We start from the raw sequence: 15034 nt of genomic DNA on the forward strand, positions 1-15034 counted from the left end.
CCACCCCACACGGGGAGCACGTGAGAAAACACGAGAGCAAAACGCCTGGGATGGGGCGCTGCAAGAACCGCAAGAACCCCTCCTTTTCCCCTTGCAGTGCTGAGAGGGAAGAAGCTCCCAGCCTTCATCCTGCAAGAGTGGGGGGACTAAACATGCCCCCCCCACCACCAGGGCACTGCAGCTGGAAAAGGACCAGCAAAACACCCAGGAAGTGCTGGGGCCTCGCAGAGCTCAGCAGCAGCAACGCCACGCCAGGGAAACCGAGTCACGGAGCAGCGCCCTGGTCCCCAGCACAGGGCTGATGCTGCAGCCCGAGAACACCAACCCCAGCAGAAATCTGCAGTGAGAACAGAAGGAGCTCCAGGCTTCTCCCACGCCAGCCCACCAGCAGCCCCCCAGGACCAGTAGCGTCTCCTCCTCCCGCATCCCCGCGGTTCCCACCGGCGCAGCGGCAGCTCCGAGTTAAAATTCCCCGACTCCCACGCGGTGCCGACTCCTCCTCACCTCGCCGTCTGCGAGCTGGGATGCCACAGGTGCCAGCGGGGTGGGGAGGTGGGGGGGACACACCAAAAGCACGCGGGTACCGCAGCCAGAGATGGAACTGCCGCTCAGGGTGCCACGTGCTGCCAGAGGCACGGGAAAGAGCCGCTGGCCCGGGATGTCACCGCCACCAGCCCCAGCTCCCCGTCACCAGCCCCAGCTCCCCGTCACCAGCCCCAGCTCCCGGGCGGAGCAGAGCAGAGCAGAGCAGAGCATGAATCGCGGCAGCCCACGGGCGGCACATCCCGTAGTATTTCTCCCACTCGCCGTGCCAGGCACGCGCTTCCCGCTGCCGGAGCGGGGCGAGCGCCCGCCCGGTGCCAGGAGCGCAGCCGGAGCTTCCCTCGCGCGCGGCCGCCGCCAGCACGCACTCCCCGGGGCTGCCACGTGCAGGGCACAAGGCAGGGACCCTGTCCCCAGACAGGCTGTGTCACCTCCCTGGCCCGGTTTGGATGTTCATCCCCACGCAGGTGTGGACACCAGGGATGGGGAAGCGACCAGAGCGTCGTCACATCATCGCACCATCCTCCTCCTCCTCCTCATCTCCTGCCAGGCCGCAGGACAAAGAGGTCATGTGGCACCTCTGAGCCACACACACCAGGGCCAAGGTCACGGGGAAACCACAAGGAAAAGGCAGGAAGAGGCGACCTTCCCCAAAAATGCATCTCTCCGCCGGCCACTCCGCAGGGAACGCGAGCAGCTGCCACCAGCCCACTAATTACAGCTGTCTTGGCTCCGTTCTTTTCGCTCCTATTTTGCCTCCCGTTAATGAAGGCTGAAAAACTGCTGGGGTTTTTGCATACCCAAGGCAGCAATTAGCAGCAGCAAAGGGCAGGGAAAAGGCTGGAGAGCACTGAGCGCTGCGGTCGCAGGGATGCAGCGATCCATGGCGCTGCTCCCCGAAACCTGTCGCCCCTGAGCCCCAAAACCTGGTGTCCCAAACCCCAAAACCTGCTGCCCCGAGCCCAGGGGCCACGACAGGCCCGGCTGCTGCTGTCCAAACCCTCGAGCGGTGCATCCACGTGCCAAAGCCACTGGAGCAGCTGCTGAGCCTCAGTGCTGGGGCTCAGGAATCCACCCGCGCCCCCCGGCCGGGCTTCCCCGCGCCCCAGGGTGCAGCAGCCCAGGAATTTCAGGGGGGGTGGAAGAAAAGAAAAAGCAGGGAGCCTCCAGGCGAGCTGTCAAGGGGAATGTTTCCATCTAAGGCCTTGGTATTTCTCTCCCCGGCGCCTGCACTAAATCACCCCAGCTCCTCTCATTATTCTTTTGTGCTTTACAAGGTAGCACAGCCGGTGGAGGAATGCAGGAGTGTGGGGAGCAAATCCAGCCTCTCCTGCACCAGCAAATACCTGCAGCCCCCCAGCCTTCGGAGGGGCACAGCATCCCCTCCTGCCCTGCTACACCAGCACCTGGTACCTGGTGAGGGGGCACACGGCAGAGCCCAGGGCAGCTGGTGCTGCCAGACTGGGAGGATTGCCCTGGATCCCAGTATGAGGCTTTGTCCACTCCTTCTCCATCCCCTTTAGCACTGGGAAAGAGGATCCTCCCAGCCTGGGAGCATGGCAGGCGCTGGACACCAGGTGATATGGCACCAGCTGGGACACACTGGACAACTCTGTACTCCAGCTCTTTCTTTCCCTCCAGGTGAACGTTGCACAGTGCCCTGGCAGAGAGGTGTCCAGGGCAGGCAGCTCCCACCTGGCTGCCCCCACAGCCTCTCCATCCCACCCTCCAGCCCCAGCAGGGTCCCATCCCGGGCTTGGCTTAGTGCTGGTTTACAGCTCAGAGCAAACGAGCGAGTGCAAAGCCAGGCAGGTCTGGGAATTGGCCCCAGGATGGGCACTGCAATGGTCACATCCCAGCCCTGCACTCAGACCAACACGGATCCTCCCAATTCCTGGCACACCTGGACACCCCCTGCCCCCAGCACCTGCAGCAGATGACACCAGCAATCCCACTGGGATGGGCAGCTGGGTTCCTATTCCCAGGCAGACACTCCATCCCCCCCAGCACACGGGTTATGGGACTCTCCTGGTGTCACAGAAGTGCTGGTGCCCAGAGCAAGGCTGGAAGCAGCACCCAGGCAGCTGGAGGAAAGGGCACAGGCCACGGGGGCACTGGGCCAGGATCCAAACCAAGGATGGCGCAGAGGGCAGGGCGGGAGGAGCCCGGAGCTCTGCCCCGAGGGATGGGCGCTCTCTGCTCCACAGACCTCAGGAACCATTCCCGGGGCAGAGGCACAGCCAGGGGACACTGGCACCTTGGCAGGAGCTGGGGGTCCTATTCCCAGGCAGCTGAGCCATTCCCACGTCTCCTGTGGGATCCCCATGGGATCCCACAAGCAGCGGGTGCAGTCGGTCTCTGACTCAACTCCCCACACATCCCTCCACAGCTGGGGATCCTGAGGCAGCCACACACCTGAGCACAGCATCATCCCTCTGCCAGCCCCAAACAGGGGGAAATCCCAGCAATCCTGGCTCCCACCTTTCTACAGCCCATTCAGAAAGCAGCGGAACAGCTCAGCTTCAAATAAAGTAAAACCCAGCAGGTAAGTACTGACCCAGAGCACAGGGGATTGCACAGGCAAAAACAACACCCAGGGAACGGGAGAGCCACCGGTCAGGACACAGGGGCACAGCCACAGTATTTTTAGCAGGATTACACAGGGACAGGGGATTCCTACCCTGAAAATCCCTGGGGGCTTAAAATAGGCCCCGTCATTTCCTCCCAGCAGCAGCCAGGAGAAGCATCTGCTTCTTCTGGAAGTCAGGAGGAGGGGAGGTTGAGCCCTTTGGGGTGCCACAGGGCACCCTGAGGCACCTGGGTGAGCACAGCACTCACCTTGCCAACGAGCTGCTTCCTCGTCCCGGCTCAGTGAGGAGAAGAATCCCGTGCAAAAACCAAAAGAGCAGCAATCACAACAGAACACTCCTCTGGGTCCCAGCGGGGGAAACTGAGACAGGAGCCACGGAGCTGGCTGGACACCACAGGGAGAGTTGGGGGCTCCTGGACTGCCCAGAGAGCAGGGGCTCCCCCAAAGCCAGGATGCACCAGGGGAACCCCAGAGAGCACCCCCAGCAGCCCCCGGGGTGGGCTGGGACAGCAGGAGGGCTGATCCAGCACTCAGATCCCGATCCCGAGGCTGGAAGCAGCCCTGGGGACACGGGGAAGGGCTGGGGACAGAAATGCCCCTCCTGCCACCCTCCCCTCGTGGGCCAGGGGGATGGCAGGGGTGCCCCTGGTCCGGTACCCGCCGTCTGTGCTCCGCTCCGATCACATCCCCTTCGGACGCCGGGTAACTCCTCCGATCCCAGCTAGCTCGTATCCCTCACGCCACACCGCTCCAGCAGCACATCCATATTTTTCCATTGAAAAGTCCAAGCAGAGAGAGAGAAAGAGAGAGAGAGAGAGAGAGAGAATTTCTCCAGGCGAAAGGGAAGAGTCAGCAACAAGGTGGGGTGAGGTTGGCGGGGGGAGGCTCCGAGCCCCCCTTCCCTGCCCCAAAAGGGTTAAAAAATAAAGCCGGGAAAAGCGTGCCCTGCGATAGGAAAAACACACGCGCTCCCAGGGAGAGCGCGCCGGCTGCTCCCGTTTCCCTTCCCGACATGCCCCGCTCCTGGGAAAGTGTAGGCTGTTTTCCATATATAACTGCAAACTGTTCCATGCAGTAAGAAGTCTAATTAAAGGGAGGGAGGGAGAGCGGGAGAGAGGCAGGAGAGCGAAAGGCAATATTTATACGAGGGGAGGAAAGCTGCATCCCGGGCACCAAATCAGACCCTCGAGGAGCAGAGCCCGGGGAGACCGTTGGGAGATCAAACCCGGGCAGAAGAGGCAAATCAGAGCCTGGAAAATATGTGGCAGTAAATAGGAGGAGAGAGCCAGATGGGCCAGGAGAGCACAGGGAGGGACAGGGGAAGAAAAAGCTCCTCTGAGGCAGTCACTGGGATGAGGCCAAGTGTTATGGGAGGGGGCACATCCACCCCAACCCCCTGGGAACCTCCCTGGGTCCCCACTCCTCGTCCCCCATGGCAGGAGAACCAAGTGTTTAACTAAACAGCAGGAATCTGCTTGAAAAATAAATATTAAAGCAAAACTACACAGTGAAATGCCAGGAGGAGAGTGGCACGGTGTGGGATGCCATGGTGGGTGGGAGAGGTTGCAAGGGAAGGGACACCCATCCACACTCAAGGGGTGACCCACATAGTCCTCACCCCGCTTAGACACACCAGCCTTGCCTCTCCCACCCACCCTCAGCTGCATCTCACCCTTAAGTCACCCTGAGCATCGGGAGAGAGGCTGGTGACAACGGCACCATCCTCCTCCTCCTCACAGGCACCGTCTGCTCCATTCCCAGCTGGCTGGGACCGTCCCCTCCACTCCCCAAAACAGACCCAATTTACTGCTCTGGCGACAGAGCCGTGGTGTGCTGGGCACTGCCATTCCCAGTTCCATCATTCCCAGCTCCATCATTCCCAGCTCCATCATTCCCAGCTCCATCATTCCCAGCCCTCTTCCCACCTCCACACACACATGCCCCGGTGTCCCAGGTGCTCAGCCCCATCCTGCCCTGCCATCCTGTTTACACAGCATCTCTCCAGCCCCTCGTGCTCCCTCCCTCTGCAGGTGACACCCTGCAGGCTCCCAGCTGCACCAGTGAACCAGGGAAACTGGGATATCCCTCTCCCTCAAGTGCCAGCACGCAGCTGCTGGCACAGCTCCCACCTCCTGCATCCTTGCAGGTGGGATGGTGCCTTCCCAGCCCCTCTGGCGCTGACCCAACCCAGGCTCTGCCACCCCACACGTCCTCTGTGCCATAAATCACAGCTCACGTTGCTGCAGGTGGTTCCCCCCTCCACCCAAAGAACCCGTTGTTGAAGCTGCAACAGAGCTGAGAGTCAGAATCAGAGAATCTCAGGATGGTTTGGGTTGGAAGGGACCTTAAACCTCATCCAGTTCTACCCCCTGGCACGGGCAGGGACACCTTCCACTAGCCCAGGTTGCTCCAAGCCCCGTCCAACCTGGCCCTGAATGCCAAGCTTGAGTTGAGCTCTACTTCGAACTGCAGAGACAGGACAAGACACAACAGGGGCAAGGACACGGTGCTGGGGGGGAGGTCCCACTGCCTAGCAACCCTCACCCCAACAAGCAATGCCCCCCCCAAGCCCTGCAGCCCCTCCCCAGCCTCTAAACAAGAGGAACAGCCCCGGGGTCAGCCGAGGTGACAGCTGAACACCAGCCACTTTGTCCCGGCTGGACCTGGAGCCACGGGAGGCTTTGGCACAGCCCCTGCCTATCCCAGGCACTTACCCAGGTGGGTCTCTAAGCACCAAGCACTAATCCAGGGATAATTGCAGCTTTAACAGCGATAGGGCCCAGATTACCGGCGCGATCCGGGTGTTAGGGGTGCTGTGCTGGCAGGAAGCAGACGGAGCGAGGGCGATCCACAGGGAATACGGCGAGTGGCCAGCACCCAACCCAGCTCCCCAGGACACCAGAGCCCAGCACGGGGTGGCACCAGGGGATGGAGGCAGATGGGCTGCCCAGGGCCTGGGGCTAGCATGGACAGCATTCCCCCTCCTGCCCCAGGTATCCTAGCCAGGATTGTTCCACATGCTGGAATCCCTGCCACTCCCAAGGCTCTGGCTCCTCTTCTGTGCCCTCTCATTTTCCCAGCTGCAGTGCCAGGGTCCTTCCTCACCCTCTCCATCCACCTTTTGCTCCATCTTGGAGCCCAGGGAGGGGTTGGGCAGGTGGGTTTGCTCTCTGCACAACAAGGATAGTGGGAATGCAAAGAGCAAGGGACACTGCCAGGGCAGCAGCTGGTTTGGGGTCCCACAGCACCATTTGGGGTCCCCCAGAACCACCGGGACTTGTTCTGTTCCCTGCTCCCACACAGCCCCTCGAAGGGAAGCAGCCAGACAGGGTCCCAGGCAAGGAGGCTGAGATTCAGGGAAGCTCTGTGCCAGCTTTCCTGGGTCCTTTCCCATGGATCCTCTTTCCAAAGGATCACTCCAGCAGGGCTGGAGCACAGAGAGGTCTCGGGGGCTGAGGAACAGCAAGGCCGGTGTGCACACACAGCTGCGTCCGGGGGAGCGGGAGGAGGAAGGGAGGATCCCTCATTGTCCTTTCCAAAGGGAAAAGGGACAGTCCTCTGCATGGAGGTGCCAGGCAGGGCAGGAAGCACTTCCAGCCTCCTTGCTCCAGGCTGTGTCTGCCCGTGGAGAGCAGAGGACACCTGCTCGCAGCACAGGTCCCCCCGCGCGGCACAAACACCATCTGCAACGGCTTCCCAGCATTCGATGCATTTCACGTTCAACTGCAGGAGCCAGAGGATCCCCCGGCTGCTGACCTGCACAGAAACACCCAGCTGCTGCGGGGGAGGGATGGACTGGAGGAGAAGGAGGAAGGGCCATTCCTGCACCGAGCTCCTGGTGTGCGTGCCCAGCGAGGTGAGACCGGGCACACAGACAGTGAACACGTCCACAGATGGGCAGAGACGGGAAGAGAGGGAAAACAACGCCAAGAAGGGAAGCAATGAATGGAAAGGGATGAAAGGCAGCGGGTCAGGAGCTAGAACAACAGCATTCAGCAGCAGATGCAGAGCTGGAGCATGGCGTGGAAGGATCTTGGCTCGCCCAGGGCTACACCCAGCCCTGGAGTATCCACCGGACACCAAGCCAGCCACCTCTCCCAAAACAGACACCTGCAGAGCAACACCTCAGCACCCTGACCGACAGCTCCAGCCTTCCCCCAGGGGGCAAAGCCCTCTGGGAGCCCCAGTCAGCTGCATTTGGCACCCAGCACACGCCAAGCAATCCAAGCTGCCCCTGGGAGGAGCAGCCAGTGGATTCAATACCCTGAGGAGCATCCAGGCCGGCTTCCGGGGGCACAGCACACCCCGGGGATGCCGAGGCAGGGAGCAGGATGAGGTTATCCAGCTGGTTTTCCCCCACAGGGAGGTGAGTAGGGCCTGGCTGTTTGCTTTCTCCTTCCCCCAGGAGATCTCCTGCTGGCTCGGGAAACACCCTGGGGTGCAGCTCTGCGGGGAGGAGACACTTCCCAGACACAGGCAGCAGCTTCAGTCCTTCCCTTCAGTTTTGGCCAGTCCAGTTGGGGTCAGATTTAAGAGCAATTCGTCACTTGGGAAATAACACCACTCCAGGCCTCCTCCCTCAAATAAACCTCAAAAGACATCATTTAGGCAAGCTTAATTTGGACAACTAAAAATAGCCAGCACTAGTCACACTGGAAAATGCAGGCTGTGGAGCTTCACCCTTTCACAGCTCCAGCTGGGACATGGGGGTTTCCGACCCTCAGCTCCACAGAAGTGTCCCTAGGGAGGAGCACAGCCTTGCTCCCACAGGGAATCAGTGGGTGCAACAGGACCCTCCCAGGACCCCTCCCAGTGCCCTGCACGCCTGCTCCGCTGAAAGTTTTGGGTCCCCACACTTTCCCAGGCAGGATGCGGTGACTCACAGCCACGTCTGCACCAGGACACCCAGGAAAGATCAGCCACGCTTCCAGCTCCTCCCAGCCCAGCCAAGTTTCTGGTCCTGGCTCCCTGCAGCTGATTCAGCCCCGCAGCCCCAGGCAGAGGCAGCCAGGCCTGTGCCACTCGGGATAAATCCCCACCACTGAGCAGTGTGGGCTGTCATTCCACCTTTCCTGCCATCCCACAGCAGCGGGTCTGCCACAGGCACTGTGACCCTCACCAGGCGCAATCCCAGCCTTGCTCCAGCCCATCCCACCGGCAGCTCGGGCTCCTCCACCACCAGCCTGGCATTGCCAGCTGTCGGCATCACCAAACAGCCTCCAGCGGAGCCACAAATCCAGCCTGCCCTCATTTCCCTGCAATCCCCCTCCTTGCACCAATCTCTCCCTCCTTGCACTAATCCCTCCCTGTTCCAGAGGCAGGAATAATATTTAACTCAGGTTCACGCTGGAGCACGAGCTCCCTTCCCAGCCCTGGGTCACCCCCGGGCCGTCCCCACCACCGAGGCCGCGCTGGATCCGAGCTCCGGGCACAGCCACACGCCCGTGGCAGAGCCCAGCTCCGGCAGGGAGCCCCCCTGGAGCGGGCAGCCCTGGGAAGCCCGGGGAGCTGGCGCTGCCGGCTGCCAGCTGCAGCGATATGTCACGCAGGGATCTGTATGCAGCCGGCGCGCGCGGGACCGGCAGACGGGCTGGGCTGTCCAGGTGCCACGCGGCTCCCGGAGCCAACCAGACACCCTGCCCTGGATTCCACAGCCGGCAGATCCCGCCTGGAGCCATCCTCGTCCCCTGGGATACACCCCAGCTCAGCCCCATGGGGAGGTGGGGGCTTCAGCCCCTGCAGAGCGGGGATGAGAGGGGACGATGCTCAAGGACTGAGCCATCTTCTCACTCATCCCTGTGTCCCTTGGCTGCCTGTGGGATGGCACGAGCTGGAAAAGCAGTATTCCCACTGCCAGCTACAGAGAATCCGTGCAACAGCCCCAGGATCTGCCCACAGCAGCGCTCGAGCAACCCGGGGTTATTTTTAAGTGGCTGGTGAGAAGGTGGGAAGGGAGATGAAGGGCTGGAATGCTGCGATGCTGTGCCACTAAGCCTCTGGAAAGGCTGGAGCACAGAGAGGGCAAGCATCAGCGTTCCCAAGCAGGAACAAAAGGCGAGAAGCGAAAAGCCGAGGGCATTCCGTGGGGCTGGCCGGAGCCGTCGGCACCTCCCCGGGCGAGCGAGGGGTGGCAAAGGGACAGTAAAGCTCCAGCTGCTGCAGCGGGGTCCTTAATTAGCATCTCGGGAATCAGCGCTGAAAATCAGACACCTTCTGCCCGAAATCCGAGCCCAGACCTGAAAATCTGATCCTTGGATCCGATGCTCAAAGAGCAAAGGTCACGTCAAATCCCAGACAGGCCCTGCCACTGTTTCGCAGGGCTGAGCTCCCCCGTGGTCCCCCGTGCCCAGCTTTGCCCCCTGCCCACCCCCGGTCCCCCCAGGCTGAGCAGAGGCAGCACCGTGAGGGCCAGCAGCTTATTTTTAGCCCGGGGAAGGCAGGAGCTGGGAGCTGCCCTCCTAGCTCTTGCCCTTGGCATGGGACACGCTGCTTTCACTGCTGCAGCGAGTGCCTCGGGCCTCAGCCCATCCCGCTGCCCCCCGGGCTCTGCAGGGTTGGCTGCACCCCCCACCCCCCAACCCGGGTTGGCATCACCTCCCCTGGCACGAATCCTTCACCCAGGGAGGAGGAGGAGGAGGAGGATGCTCAGCCCAGGAGCCCGCGGCCCCGCGGCAGGAGGATCCGGATTATTTACAGCTCCTTAACGGAGCGCGGCGAGTCCGGCGGGGCTGCCTTAGGCAGGGCTGACCTTTCGGCGCTGGAGACAAAGGGAGGTGTCAGCCGGCTCAGGATCGCTGGTGCGGGACCCTCCCCAGCCGGCCGGGACGGAGAGGGAGGCCGGACCCTGGAGCGGGGGGCTCGGCAGCGCCGGGCCGGCCAAGGCCACGGAAAGCAGAGCGCGCCGGGATCCCAGCCTGGGAAAAGGAGGGATCGGATTCCTCCCTGCCCGGCCCCGCCGGACAAACTCTTCCGGGTGGGGACTCCTACGCGCCGCTCTCTGCCCAGGCACTCCCGCAGCCCCCCCGGCCGCTCCTGCGGCTGGAAAACACCGGGATACGGCACCAAATAAAAGCGGGGGGGGGGGGCTGGAGACTCGCCCCCGGCACCCCGGCGGCTGCGCTTGGCTCCTCTGCCGGCTCAGCCCAGCTGCCGACTCATCCCTGCCATGGAAGCGTGGAGGGAAAAGTTTCCCCGTCAGCACAAAACACCGACAACTGGCCAAACCTTGGGCTTGGCTTCTGCCGCCCCGGCCAGGAGTTCGCCCTGCTGGGGACCTGCCAGGTCCCGGCTCCGGAGGTGCAGGGGATGGGTCCACTCCCTGCATTAGGGGACTGGGGTGTCCCCCAGGAGCTCCCCAGACCCTCGGACTGCAGGGAAGGAAGGGCCTGCTGAGACCAGGAGATCTGTCCCTTGGCACTGCCCAAGGGGAGATCCTTCCCTCTCTCCAAAGAGATCTAACTGTGGGATTTGGGCAAAGGAACATGTGCAGGGCTGGTGTCACAGCACTCCCCAGCACGGACCCTCCTGGTCCCTACAGCGTTTAGGACTGGATGCCACGATCCAGAAGCCCAGACATCCCAGGCAAGCAGCCCAGGAGTACCTGGTATCCCACCAGGATCCCCACATCCCTCACCACCCTCCTGGGCAGCAGTGACCTGTCCACCCTTGCCAGCCCCTCGGTCCCTGCTGAGGTGCTACAGGCAGAGGGATTCTCCCGCCCAGGATTCCCACAGCCCCAATTCCTGACCCCCCTCTGGGGCACATCGCTGTGCATCAGCTTCCCACATTTAAATCCAAGACCTCTCCCAGAAGCTCACAAATGCAGGATGGCAAACTCATCTGTTACTCACAGAGAGCTCTCCCAGGATTTAAGTTGCTTAATTAGTGCTTTAAGAGAGTCACCAGCCGAGTGGGTGACACCCCACCGGGATGTCATGTGCTCCACAGGGCTCAGGCTTCACTTTCCTCCTTTCCTAGCCAGGGTTACCTTCTCCTTTTTTTCCCTATTCCATTTTCTAATGAACAAACAGAGGGGCAGGTTTTATAAGTCCATGGAAACTCTATTATCCCTCTGCATTAAAGCCAAAAGCAACTAATTAAAACATCAAAGTCAGAGGTTTCATTAGTTTGGCCTCAGCGCTGGCAGGAGGTGATGGGGAACGTGGCTCCCACAGCCAACTGCTCCAAGGAACCCCAAGGCTGGACCTGCACCCTGAAACACATTCCCTGTCCCAGTGCCACCCTTTCCCATCAAAGCTGCTTCCCCCAAGAACATCTCCATCACCTGCACCATCAGATGGGTCTTTATTCCCACCCAGCACAACACCAGGGTGAGAGGGATGGGTTCAAATTTCCAGCCCACTCTCGCCAATCTACTTCCTCCTCTACACATAGGATCCCCACCTACATGACAGAACATCCCTGCCTCCATCCATCCCCAGCAGGAATGCTCCAGGCAGCCAGCAGACACCCAACAGCATCCCTCACCCTGCCAGGATCTGCTCCCAGAAGTCCCCAGCAAGCCACAGGAATTGGGGAGCACCAAGGAGGAGTCACCTCTTTGCATTGCAGTGGCCACCTCCCCACCCAAGGACCTGCATCCCATTGCCATGGTCACACCGAGCATCAGCCACCTCCCTCCCCGGGCTCCTGGTCCCTGCCACAGCTGCACTCGGAGCCAAGCAGGATCCCCGGGGCTTTGACCCAGGTTTTCCTCCGGCTCCTTTCCCAGGCACAGCCCAGCCGTCCCCGGCGGGGAGGAGCCGTGGGCGAGGAGGAAGCCAGAGCTGCCAGCCCTTCCCTGGGCCCTGCGCGGGGAGCAGCGGATACGGGGCGCAGCAGCAAACAGGCGCCGGCAGCGAGTCCCCGCTGCAGAGATTTGGGTCCCCCCAGTCCCTGCAGGCTCCATCCTGTGCTGCTGGAACAGGCGCGAGCGACCACTGCGGGAAAACTCCGCTCGTGGCCTAGCGGGGAGGAGAAACAGGAAAATGGGGAAAAAACAAACAACCCCAGAGAGGAGCGGGGAGCGCGCTGAGAACCCGCAGCCCCGGCGAGGGGCAGGTACGGAAGGAGCAGGCTCGTCTCCCAAGGCAGGGAGCTTTGGGGACAAGGGGAAACTCCAGGCTCAGCTCCACCCCGGCGCTTTCGACTGCAAAACAATAGTGGAGAGGAGCAGCCGTCCCTCCCTGCTCTTACTCATCCTGCCCAAGGACCTGTGCCACCCTTCGGCTCACCCCTCCCTGCCCCTCCTCTGCCCGGGGGCTCCGGCATGGCGTGTCCCGGCTCCAGAGGCGCAGGCGACGGCAAAAGATCCCCCGGGAACGGATCCGGACCCACGGCACGCGAGCGGCGAGCCGGCAGCGCAGGGAATTCCCTCCGTCATCATCTCAGCCGAAAAAAAAAAAAAAACCAACAAAAACCAACACCCAACAACACCCTTAGCTCTCTCCAGCCTCTACCTGCAGCGCTCGCACCACCGCCCAGAGCCAGCAATCCCCTTTCCAGCCGGGAAGGAGCCGAGAATTCGCGGAGGGCTCCCACGGGGCTGCTCCCAGCGCAGCCCCCGCGGCGACGGTGGGACGGGGATGGAGCCTGAACCCCCCCCCGAGGGGCCGCTCTGGGGGACGGGGAGGCTCTGCCTCCATGCCCTGGGCGCTTCCCAGCTCCACCTGCACCATCCTCGGGCCAGGCACCTCCACATCCGAGTCCATCCAGCCTGGCCGTGGGGAGTCGCAGGACACGCAGGGGTCGGGAGGCCTCCAAGACCACCCAGCACCCACCATTCAGCCCGGGAGGGCCTCACTACCCTGACACGAGGGGCACCCCCTGACCCACCACGCAGCCCAGCCACCCCAGGGGACGGGTGGGATTTCCCGGGGGGGTCATCCAAGGGGGCAGCCGGGGAGGGATCCCCACGGCGCGGCGGGGTGGGGCCGGCGGAGCGCGGGGGCGTCAGCCTCTCTCGCTCATGATTTAATAATTTAGGTGCGTTTCAGTGCTCAGGGAAGCGAAAGATTGAGGGCAGTGTCTGGAGCCTGGCAGGGCGCAGGCAGCGGCACAGCCCACGGCCGTGGCATCGCGCCCCTCGGGAGTGGGGGCACGGCTCGGTGTCCCCCAGCCCCAGGACAGCTCTGGATGCCCCATGGGGCGCTCCGAGCACTCACCTCCACCCCAGTTCGCTGCCCCCGGGTCCTGCCCGTCCACCCACGTCCAGGGCTGCCTGTCCACGTCCACGGGCAGAAACTGGCTGCACTGGTTTGAGCTTCGCAATCCAAACCCCCACCCAAGCTCAGGTCTCCAGAGATAAGAGCACAATAACCTATTGTCCCTCCTCCCCTCCCAACATCTCCACTTGCCTCTGGCAAAGCAGGGAGGGACCACCCAGCTCCACACAGTCCCCCCACCCCCACTGCCGGGGACCCCACGGGGGGCACAGCCCCACCGAGCCAGGCGAGGGATGCTGGGAGGCTGCAGAGCCGGGGCTTGGATGCAAGGAGAGGGCTGGGGGCAGAGGCAGGAGGAGGCGGACGAGGCCAGAGACTGGTTGGGCTTCTAATTTATCTCCTTATTTATTTTTTTCCTCCCCACTCCTGTTTTCTGCCGTGGATCTGACCAGCTGGATTGGTGCAGGCAGGAGGGGGACGTGCCCAGCCCTGGCGTGGGCAAACCCCACGCAGCCTCCCCACTGCATCCCACCCTCCCTGCGTCCCACCCTGCATCCCACCCCCAGCCCCACGCACACCCCACCCGAGCCACCCCACTCCAGGCAGGGAGCAGCCCCCCTCCTGCCCCACGGGTGGGGAAAACCACCCAAACCCCCCCACGCAGCACCTTCCCCGCTCTGTCCTTGGGCTGCCGCAAGCCCCCCTCCCCTTCCCCCGCCTCTTCCTTCCTCCATCATCCTCCTCCTCCTCCCCGCAATGCCACAACACGCTGCCTTCCAAGAAGCCCACAGCACGCGCGACCGGGAACCCCACGCCCCACCTCAAGGGCAGGCAACAAGTTGCAGGAGACGACCGGAGAGTCCTCCCCACACCAGATACTGGGGGGGCTGAGGGAGTTGCCTGCCCCCCCCCCCCCCGAAGATGTTTGGGGGCTGCAGCGCCTCGCAGCCCCCCACGCACCACAGCGGACGGACCGTGCTTATCCCACCATCACACCCATCTCCCACGTGGGACCGGGGTGCGGGGGGGATCCACGCCAAGCCCACTTCCCTGCTCTAGGGACCCCCGCCAAGCCCCGCCATCCCACCTGCTGCACTGGGACGAACTGGGGTGGGTGAAAGCACCGCGCCCACTGCCCAGCCGGGGTGGGTGGGGAGGTGGGCTCAGTGCTATCACCCACTTGTGCACCCCTCACCCACAAACAACCCCCCCGGGGACCCCCCACCCCACTCCCGTGACTCCCCCCATACACTCACCACCACCTCAACCCCTCGCGGGACCCCCGTACCCCACCCCGGGGGTCCCTCCGCGCACTCACCGGCTCAGCTCCCACGGCGCCCGGCTGGCGGCGGAACCCCCCCGGCTGGCCATGGGATGGAGGGGGAACGGTCCCGGAGCTAACGGGAGAAAATGCTTGTCATGGCAACCCCCGTGCCGAGCGGGGCCGTGCGGGGCCGGGCCGAGGAGGGAGGGGACGAGGGGAGGGAGAGGGAGGGCTCGTCCCAGCCCGCCGGGGGAGGGGCTCCCTTAAGGTGGTTGCGCGCCCCGACGGCTGCTTAAGGGGGACGGGAAGGAGACGGAGAGTGGGTAGAGTGGGGTGCGAAACGCCAGGCAGTGGGGGGACCCCACAGGCAGAGCGGGGAGTGCACCCCCAGAAAGTGTGGGGACCCCCCGGGCAATGTGGGGACCCCCCCTGCTAGAGCGAGGAGAGCACCCCACGGCAATGTGGGGACCCCCC

At 63.0% G+C, this 15034-nt stretch overlaps 1 protein-coding gene across 5 annotated transcripts in view; it reads right to left on the reverse strand.

The window, feature by feature from the left end:
* ATP2B4 (ATPase plasma membrane Ca2+ transporting 4) overlaps positions 1 to 14757 on the reverse strand; it is a 43305-nt gene extending 28548 nt beyond the window's left edge. For all 5 annotated transcript variants that reach the window (XM_027903008.1, XM_027903007.1, XM_027903011.1 and 2 more), the window contains exon 1: positions 14615 to 14757. The gene's annotated coding sequence lies outside the window, so the exon portion shown is untranslated. The remainder of the gene's footprint in view (positions 1 to 14614) is intronic.
* Positions 14758 to 15034: the final 277 nt, after the last annotated feature.

The sequence above is a fragment of the Empidonax traillii genome, unplaced genomic scaffold, assembly GCF_003031625.1.
Source record: "Empidonax traillii isolate 1590-97213 ecotype Southwest subspecies unplaced genomic scaffold, ASM303162v1 scaffold925:size245191, whole genome shotgun sequence".
NCBI classification, from domain to species: Eukaryota; Metazoa; Chordata; class Aves; order Passeriformes; family Tyrannidae; genus Empidonax; species Empidonax traillii.